This window comes from Wolffia australiana, chromosome 7, assembly GCF_029677425.1.
Source record: "Wolffia australiana isolate 7733 chromosome 7, ASM2967742v1".
Lineage (NCBI taxonomy): Eukaryota > Viridiplantae > Streptophyta > Magnoliopsida > Alismatales > Araceae > Wolffia > Wolffia australiana.
Genome location: NC_135841.1, coordinates 17,279,721 through 17,289,509, shown reverse-complemented (window position 1 = coordinate 17,289,509; position 9,789 = coordinate 17,279,721). Strand labels below are relative to the sequence as shown.

The following is a 9,789-nucleotide window of genomic DNA, read 5'->3' as shown; positions in this document are numbered from 1 at the left end:
GATGATGTCATACGCCAATTTTTATTAGTCATGTGAATTAATGTTTAGACCTTGAAGTACAAAAAATACCTAAAATTATCCTTTTATGTTAGTTTCTGCATTTCCATGTCCATCAAATGTGTATCTTTCATATAATATCCATATATTATTAACCATCATCTCATTCCTAAGAATCATTTCCTAGCAAACATCATTTTTTCCTTCATTAATACCATAATCAATATTAATGATATAAATAATTTTCATATTTTAAATTTATAATAAAAATGTGAATGTACATTTTATCTTATCTGATTCTATATTCACATTATCTATGGTATTTTGGATCATGGATGATAAAAATCTATGTATTCGTAATTAGTCTAATATGACATAAATTTTAGATTGAAAAAACTTTCTTATAATGATTGATCATCCTATAAAAAGTCAGCTTTATTTCAATAACATTAGAAACTAAGTTCAAATGAAATATCTTTCTAGTTGTCTCTTATATATTGGGTTCTAGGTCCTTGATCTAGATGAAAACTTAAAACGATTTAGAACAAAAGAAAAATAATGAAATCAAAATGATATCAACAAAACCATGAATAATTTTTGAGTGAGACATATTGAGTTGTTGGATTGTGCAACCCCTAGATGTATACACATGACCCCTGACATGTTTAATCTTCTCCTTCACCTTGACGAGTATTTTTCACACTTCATTGCCATCGTTACATTGTCCCAATCACATCGAGAATGAAGAAATAGTGGGAAGGAATAAGGGGAAGAGCTGCAAACAATTTTGGCCTGGTGAATTTCTTTTAGGGCCTTCATCTTTTTATACTAAATGGCTATTTTTCATAAAACTCCTCAGACTTTAAGTATATTTTCCGATGTCTTAAAAACCATTTACATGTGAGCATCTAGGCCCATGTATCAATAAACTTAACCATTCCAACGGCCCAGTAACTTTTATTTGTCTTCCAAAATAATTATGTATATCATCATATACATTAATTACTTACATAGTGGTTTAACCCAATTGAGAGGTCGAGTCTCCAAGCCATGGGGTGTTAAACTACACCTTGTGCATTATAAAAGGTGTGTATCAACTCACTCATGGAACATATCTGTTATCAACTACTGTGTAAATATAGTCCCTATTCCACTTGGTGCTTAGAGACTGTTCAACTTTCAAACCCTAGTTGGTCATCCGAGTTAGAACTAATCAGTTTGAAAATCATCAGAGAACTCTTCACCAATATTGTATTACCTTGGGAAATGAATGCCCCGTCTTCTTCCTCAAAGTGTCTCTGACGTAGGACGACTATGGAATAGGGCGACTAAGGAGACGGATGGGTTGACGACGGGTAAAGGGTGATAGACGGGTTTGTAGGGAGGGACAAAACAATCCATAGAAATTCACATGAACGATTTCTGACTTTAAAACCGATGAAAATCTGGTGGTGCAGCTCCGACCCTTATCGAGGGCGGGAGTACTGTCTTCCCCCACCGCGACGATGCCTAAGCATCGAAATCAATACCCGAATTCACGTCGTGAGGAAACACACGAGAAAGAGGGAGAAAAAGTATAAAATCCCTATCCAAATCTAATTTTGACGGCGGTGGAAACTTCTCGAGAAAACACTGAACGGAGAACACTTCGACTCCAAAGAGTTCAGGCGTACCTCGGCACCGTAGTGCGTGAAGAGGATGCAGGAAATTCCAATCGTGATGAGGCTAGGTGAATCCGTGCGTTGAGCGGCCCACTGGACGGGATGATCCTAGGCGCTCCGGGCGTTGAATGGCCTTGGTAGAGACTAGATGATGTTGTCTCAGAGTCAGGCGTGGGCGAATACCCGCGCACGCAAAGCGCGCGTAGGGTGCACGGAGCGCACGGAGCACGCAGAGCAGCGCGCGCGAGCGCTGAGCGTGCGGAGGGCGCAGAGCGCTGGCACGCGTGCGGCGGAGCGCACCCTACGCGCGCTTCGCGCGCGGCTCGAAGCGTCGACGGCGTCTACGATAAACCATTGGACGGCCTCGACGACGTTGGTGGCCGGCGTGTGACATTGCGGGCGGCCGCGTGCGCGGTGCGGACAAGCGGTCGGCACGCGGCATGCGCGGGCGACCAGGCGCCCGGGCGGTCTTGGCTGGGGTTGGCCTGGGCGGCCCTGGCAGGGCTGCTTGGGCAGCCTTGGCTGGGGCGGCCTGGGCGGCCCTAGCGGGGCTGCTTGGGCGACCTTGGCTGGGGTGTCCTGGGCGGCCCTGGCGGGGCTGCTTGGGCGGCCTTGGCTGGGGCGGCTTGGGTGGCCCTAGCGGGGCTACCTGGGCTGGGCGGCCTTGGGCGAGAGAGAGGGTGAGAGGGAGAGGGAGAAAGAGAGAGAGAAAGGAGAGAGGGTGGAAGGCCGACGTCGCTGGCGGCGGCGGCGGCGGGGGCAGCAGCCGCGGCAGCAGCGGCGGCGGCGGCGACGGCGGCGATGGCGGCGACGGCGGCGACGGCGGCGACAGCTAGGGTTAGGAGGGGTAGGGGAGGCTGGGCAGTCCTCCAAGAAGAGTTAAACTGAAACTCAATTCTTGAAATTATGACTGCCTAAAAGTTTCTTGAAAACAATGGCCTTTATATAGGCCTTGGAGGAAAGAGAAATTGACGAGAAAGTAAAGACGAGAAAATAAAGACGTACGCCGTGTCATGCCAAAGGGCAGTAGTGAATCTGCCTTTGGCGTCGTATCATGACGCGCGTAGAGGTGTGCGCGGGTGGAGACGTGCAAGTTGGCGGTTGTGGCGTGTCGGCTTTAGGGTTGACGTCGGTTGACCGTGGCAGGTTGACTTTGGTTGACTTCTGTTGACCATGGTCCAAAGCATGCATGTTGACTCCGGTTGACCGTGGTGACGTGTTTGTCGATGAGATGTTGGTGTCCTTGCCATCAGTCTCCTCTTATATCGAGGGTAGGAAATCCCATCTTGACCAATGAATAATGTTTGTTAACTTCTTGTTGCACGCAAACTAATAAACTTTTTCCACTAAAGAATACCAGCTATCCACCATTATTATATCCACACTTATGACTACGTGACCCACTTTACTCATTATATGAACGAGACTAGATAGTGATATTATATCCATATACTTTTATGTCCTCCTTAGTATCATTCGAATAAGAATACTTATAACACTCACTTAAAAACTAGCGATCTCCATATTACGATCTCACCACAATTCACCATCTCATATCACATATTCATGGAATTCATTTTATGCATCTCACTTGCACTATAATGAATGCATTGTATTGATGAATATGAATGAGATATGAAATGTATGATTGACTTTCTAGCCACATATTTCTTCATCTTATATTCAATGGATGTTGTCCTAAGGTTTTGTAGACATTTATTTGATAACATATCAGCATTCACTATTGCATCATTGTTTGAACACTTGAGATGCTTGTGAAATGAAACATTACCTTGAATACTCATTTGAAATCATTGATGAATTTCCGAATTTGTATTGATATACATGAATTTCCTGAAATCTAAGTTAAGAATATGGCCTGATATGCATTCAAAACAATATAAAATTTTTAATAATGGAACACAGCATCTGGTAAATGAATAAGTCTTTCAGGTTTCAAGGACAATACTCTTTAATCTAGATCTAATCATTTGAATGAAAGGAGAAAGCTCTCCATTAGGGTTTTTCATTGAGTTGATGATTACATATGCTCTCAAAAAAGTTAGATAAAGACCAAAAACTGGAAATAAGTTAAAAAATAGTTGAAAAATTGTTTATCAAGAGTATAGAATCATGGTAATCATATTACGGTCAAACTGTGATTTTGATCATATTTAACTTTATAGTAGATATGGACATTGATCATAATTCAACTCCCATTAGAGTAATATTCCAGAGTATAGATGATAGGGATCAAATGATGGTCACAATTTAATCTTGAAAATGATTAGAGGTTTTATTATGAACATTAGTTGCTTATGTTGAGACTTGATTCTAATCAAATCACACTCTGATCTTATTCTAATTTTCGACATAACTTACTTCTTACCAAATGTTTGATATCAATTTATCAGAATAAATAATGATCTATTGCTATGATACTAATGGAGATATAAGTGTTCATGAGCAACATCTCCAAGGCGTGCGCCCGTGGGCAACCAAGGCCCTTGCATGGCAGCAGCATTGCTAGTGTAGATGTTAGGTGCACATTCACCACTGTAAAACCTGAATATATTAAGGTGTCTCATAGTCCACCTTTGGAATAAGAGTAGACATTTCAAGGAAGAAGATGTGGAGTCCTTGGCTAATGTAGTGGAATATTAGAGAGTTCTCTTATGAATTTCAAAGGCATTAGTGCAAACTAGAATAACCGATCAGGGTTTAATAGTTGAACATACCATAAGTCATCCTAGAAGCACCACAAAAATGATGGACTATCCGTACACGGTAACCGATGATAGACATGTTACGCACAAATAGTCTTTTGGCCTTTGGATGAATTTTTGAAGCTTGGAGATTTTCATGAAAAAATGAACTAGTATAAATAAAGGCAGGTTTGTACATGACTCGCATAGGGCAGAATTGTTTACGACCCTTCCATTCTTATCCCTTCTCTCTTTGGCTCATCTACATAAAGATGCAATCGAGATGATGTGATGATGATGATGGAGCGTGGGCTTGTCTAGGTGGAGGAGGAGATTTGAAATGCCTAGGATCACAATTATTTTTCTATCAAAATCAAAAATTATTTTTTCATTTCAGACGGTATACGAAATTGGGACACTTGGGGTGTTCTCGTGCCCGACAAGACGCTTCGTCACAGGACAATTTTTGGACGGGGCGGTCTACGACATGAAGGTTTGGGATGACCCAAAAAAGGCATGCAAGTTGGAACTAGACGTGGTCATTATGTTCTTTATGTGCGAATTTGTGCGCATTATTCGTTCTGTTCGGTTTTCTGAAAAGTACAAAAACAAATTCAAACAGAACATCACGCAGACTCGTGTGCGGTTCTTTTGTTCTCTTTGAGCAAATTTTGTTCTAGTTTTGTGCGAATGTGTGAATTTTGTTCGTTTTTGTTAAAAAAATACAGAACATAGAACAAGGCCCTGTGTAAATGTCTCAAATGAACATAACAGAACAACCATGTCTAGTTGGAACAAAAACTATAGCCTGAGATTTATAGTAACGGTTTCGTCATCCATTTCGTCATCCGTTCCGTCCAACCCGAGAATGAAACAAAATGGCAAGCTTTGTGACGGATGACGGACTATCATCCTCTCCCGAAGCCTATACAAACCCCTCGTTAAGCCCTACGCTTTGGGAAATCGAGTCTAACTCTTCTCTTTAATCGTCGTGGTTGATCGGACTCTAGTGATGGGAGCAGACATTCCATCTCTATAACTTTTCCAAAAATTGCTTGCACTTCGCGGAAGTGGGATTAGTCATTGGCGATCTTCATGGCATTCGGCTGTCTCCTACGCCCTCGGCTGAGAAAAGTTTGCAACCTTTCTCTCTTGTTTCATGTTATGTTGAAAATATTTGGTTGACATGTGATGTTCCCTTGAAATTTTTTGGGCTTTCCGTAGAATTTCCCTTGCTGTCTTCCACCTTCTCTCTTTTTTCATATTATGTTGACAATATTTGATTGAAATGTGATGATCTCTTGGACAAGTTTCGAAATTTTCCTTGAATTTCCCTTGGTGTTTCCCCATTCCCCAAAAGTTAACATTCTCTCCTTTATGAGACATTTGACTTCTTTCTCGGTCGAGAGTGAGCTGCTTTGTGAAAAAATACACTGGCTGCTCACTTTTCAGTTGGGATTCTTGATAATGTATGTGTCCCGCCGATATTTATTCTAGACTGAGCTATTTTCTGAATTACATCGATTTTTTTATTTTAGTCGCATTTTTATGGCTCTTGAAAACGTAAAAGTTATCGCTAAATACGTGCAAGAAAATTACGAAAAGAATTATTATTTTTAGACTTGAATAATTCCTTGCACAGTTATCTCAAAAAAGCAAAGAAATTACATCTACGTTATAACGAAGATAAGGGATATCCACGTTACATCCTGAAACAAAGATGTCCCCTGAGAATCTATGAAATTCTGAAACAAAGATGTCCCCTCGCATCACGAATGTAAAGCTTTCTATATCTCTGATTGTCATTTATTTGAAACATCAGTTGTTATTTTTCAACCTTTGATTTGATGTTGGCGGGGGTTCTATTTATGATGGATTTGTGAATAATCTTTGAACTTCTATTGGCAAGAGTCACCGGTACTGTTTCATCGAGATAATAGTGTGATATGGTATGCAGAATTTTTATGGGAAGAATGCCACCTAAAAATCCCAGAAATATGGACTCATATTTTGGTTTTTTTTCTCGGTTGGATAACGATTGTAATTATGGTGAGAACCTGGACTGACAATTAAAGAGCTCCCACGTGAACAGGTGGGAGAAATATAGGAAGATTTCCCCGTTGGAGGTTTTCAGCTGACATTCTTCATCCCTAGTTTTAAACTTCTTTAATCATTTTGGCTTCACGTGAGCTGTCCACCTCACATGGTCTTGAGCTGTTGCTTCTTCCTCACGTGCATCTTTTGTGTGGAGGCTTAAAATATTATGAAGACGAGGGCCTGTAAATTTCTTCCAAGATCGTGGAAGAAACCTGTTGCGTGACTGTCAGAAATTTTCTTTCGAAGTTATGACTGTCCGAATTTAATCCTTTTTCTCTAGTCTTACTTGTGTCACTCTCTTTACTTGACGTGTTTGTGACATGTCAGTTGTGCTCAATATTTCTCACTCTATTCTATCTTATGGTTTGTCGACATTCTCTTGCTCTGTGGCTTTTGCCAGTTTCTCTAGATAGAACTTTGAGAATCCCATCTGATGACATCTTAATTATTGCATAGTTAGAAACGTGCCCATATAAAGAGATTGCACATCATTTGATGTGAGCCAACGTTTTGTCAGAGGGAGAATCACACCATACGGATAGACACATGCCTCTCTTGTGATTCACGTATTTCCCTTGAAGTCCTTCTAATGGAAAGTGCGAATCGGGTCTTTAATACTTCCTGCAACAAACATTCTATTAAGAAATTGTCTGGCCTTTAATGCTTTGAATATGTCTATACCTTTGTTCAGGTGAATCAGTCTTTATGAAAAACATTGTCACAATGCATGATGCCCTTCTGAAGATTATGACTTATATTTTCTTCCTTATATCTGCATCTTTATCTTTTTGATGACCTGTTTTCTTTTTCTTCAATAATTGCAAAGGTCTGTAAAAGTCACGGCACTCTACAAAGTTTTCGTGATTTTGTGCGTTCATCTGCGGCCAGAGCTGACGCAGCATCCTTTTCTTCTGTGACAGCGAATGGTAAGAAACAAATCTTCCTTTGAACTGTAGTTTTGATTATTCAGTGATTTGGAATTATATTATCTATCTGTTAAATATAAATGCCTGAGATAATTGAATTCCAGTGTTTATTTGGAAGTTTTAATTTCTGATTCACCTTCTTCCCTCCTGTCGCTACCAGCCACCTGTACTGTTCGGGTTAGGGACAACCCTAAAAAACACTCAGCCAATTATATGCTGGCTTATACAAAGTGTCTCTTATTTTACACGGGGAAAAAGTTACAAGAAAGTACTTTAACAATTTTGTGGGCCGCCTATAACCCGAGGCCCGTTCACACTGGGCGTACCAAAGAGAAATAGATATAACTGAAAAGGCATTACAAACCAAAAGGAAGCATAAGATAATGTTTTATCGTGTCTGTGTTTTGATACATTCTTTTCGAGAATGCATTGCAAAAGGCTTAAGTGGCGGGCCTGACAGATGGATTCATGTGCAGAGAAACTGGCTTGTGTGGAGATCTTTAAGTAAGGGGAAGGAGGAGAAAAGGGCACCATCAAATCATTACCAAGAAGTTTGTTATGGCTCGTGTGGAGATCTCTTACTCTATTGTATCTCTAATTGACCCAGTTCTTGTTCAGGGATTTGCTGCTAAATTTAATCATTCTGGAATGAGTATTCATTTATCATCATTGGATCTCTTCAAAAGACAAAAACAATTCTTGATTGGAATTTAGCATACTATGTTATGTGATGGATGTTTTTATAAGAACTCTTATTTGAAATTTCAGAGTTTTAACTCTATCCACCGGCAGCTGATACACTGTTCTGCAATAGATTTTTGTCGACCTTTTTGACTGCTTTTCTGTGGTTCATGGCTATCTGCTTTTGTGTTGCTCGCCCAAGGTTCTTGAGACCCGCATTCAAGAGATCTCGCTATCATCCTACCCAACAAAGGCGAATTTGGTTATCCTTTGATCACTTTAGCGTTACGTTTACATTGCAGATTTATGTACATTTAGAGTCATATTTTTGTGGCATAAAAAGGCTTAGGATCCTCATACTATCCCTCTTTGTGCTTACAGAAGAAGCTAGAGGAGAAAAAATGAAAGCTACGGGAAAGAGGTATACGCCTGCTATGTGAGCCACTCGGAGTTGACAAGCATTTGAGCCACCTGGAGCTACTTGGAGTTGACCTGATGGGTGGGGAGAAGTCTAGGAACTGGGGATTGTGATATGAACAGATGCATAATGGTTCATATTGTGGAACTAGATAGAAGGAGAAACGCTAGAGGGATGAACGTTGCAGAGGAGGAGACAGAGACACTGGTAGAATGAATATCACTGTGGGAAGAGGGTCCGACGGGGTGGATTTTGTCAGTAGTGTATGATGGGGTGGAGGATTTTGTCAGCAGTGTATGATGGGGTGGACTGATAAGATCCCTTTACAATACAAAGAGACAGCATAGAGGCCGCAGGCTCACAATCTGACTAGTTCATGTAAACTTCAAAAAAAAGACCAGGAATGGGAAGTGCCATCTATAAATAACAGTGGGAGTTATTCAAAGGGGTCTCAATTCATTCTTCAAGATAGGGGTAGTTGACATCTGGTGGAGAGAGGAGATTCTCCCTAACCAGGATGAGCAAGGGTTGATTCGATCAGTCCTCGTCATCTATTGAGAAGAGACTGATTCGGTTTGCCTCTCTATCTGTATCTTCGATATTCTCGTTCTGCATCCTTGATCACACTCTGCTTCTCAACCTGTCTCTCTCTCACTCTCCCTTTCTTTAATGCTCTAAAGAGAAGATTATTCTTGGTGATCTTTCTATTTGTGGAACCTTTTGTTGATGAACCTACTTGGCTATTCATTGATCTTGATTCAAGAATTATGTGAAGGGCAATGTCACAAGATACTACATGGTGTGGAGAATTGTATCTCCTGCTGGTTTAGTTGGGAGTGAAGGACGGAAAGTGGACTGGGTTGGTCGGTCATGTATTTTCCATCGTCGTATGTAGAATTAATTTCCAGTTGATCACTGATTTCAGGTGATCTTCCCTCTTTTTCTTCAAAAAAAATTACGTAAGTTATTCATATTCCACGTGAGAAATAAGTCACTTGACTATTGGGTGATGTGGTCCAATTTAGCAGGATTATTTTCCATGCGAGATTATTTTACTTAAGCCTGTGTAAAATAAGATAGGGATCCGTGGGCATTATTGCCCTTTTAGAATAAAAGTGGGACCATGGCTGCCTCTAATTCAAATGTGGCCCACTTATGAGTAAGATGTTTGATAGGAATGTGAGTTGCTTAAAGTACGTGATCCACTTAGAGCTTGAGGGAGGAGAGGAAACTACTAAAGTAATGGATGGAGTTGAGAGAGAAATGTTGGACTGGGAGATAGAGCTCAACCAGACCGGCCTCGT

At 40.7% G+C, this 9,789-nt stretch overlaps 1 long non-coding RNA gene across 1 annotated transcript; it reads left to right on the top strand.

The window, feature by feature from the left end:
* Positions 1 to 5,211: 5,211 nt before the first annotated feature.
* LOC144706151 (uncharacterized) lies at positions 5,212 to 9,216 on the top strand. Its single transcript, XR_013582184.1, has 4 exons — positions 5,212 to 5,497; positions 7,287 to 7,386; positions 7,863 to 8,329; positions 8,449 to 9,216. It is a non-coding gene; the product is annotated as an uncharacterized LOC144706151 (long non-coding RNA).
* Positions 9,217 to 9,789: the final 573 nt, after the last annotated feature.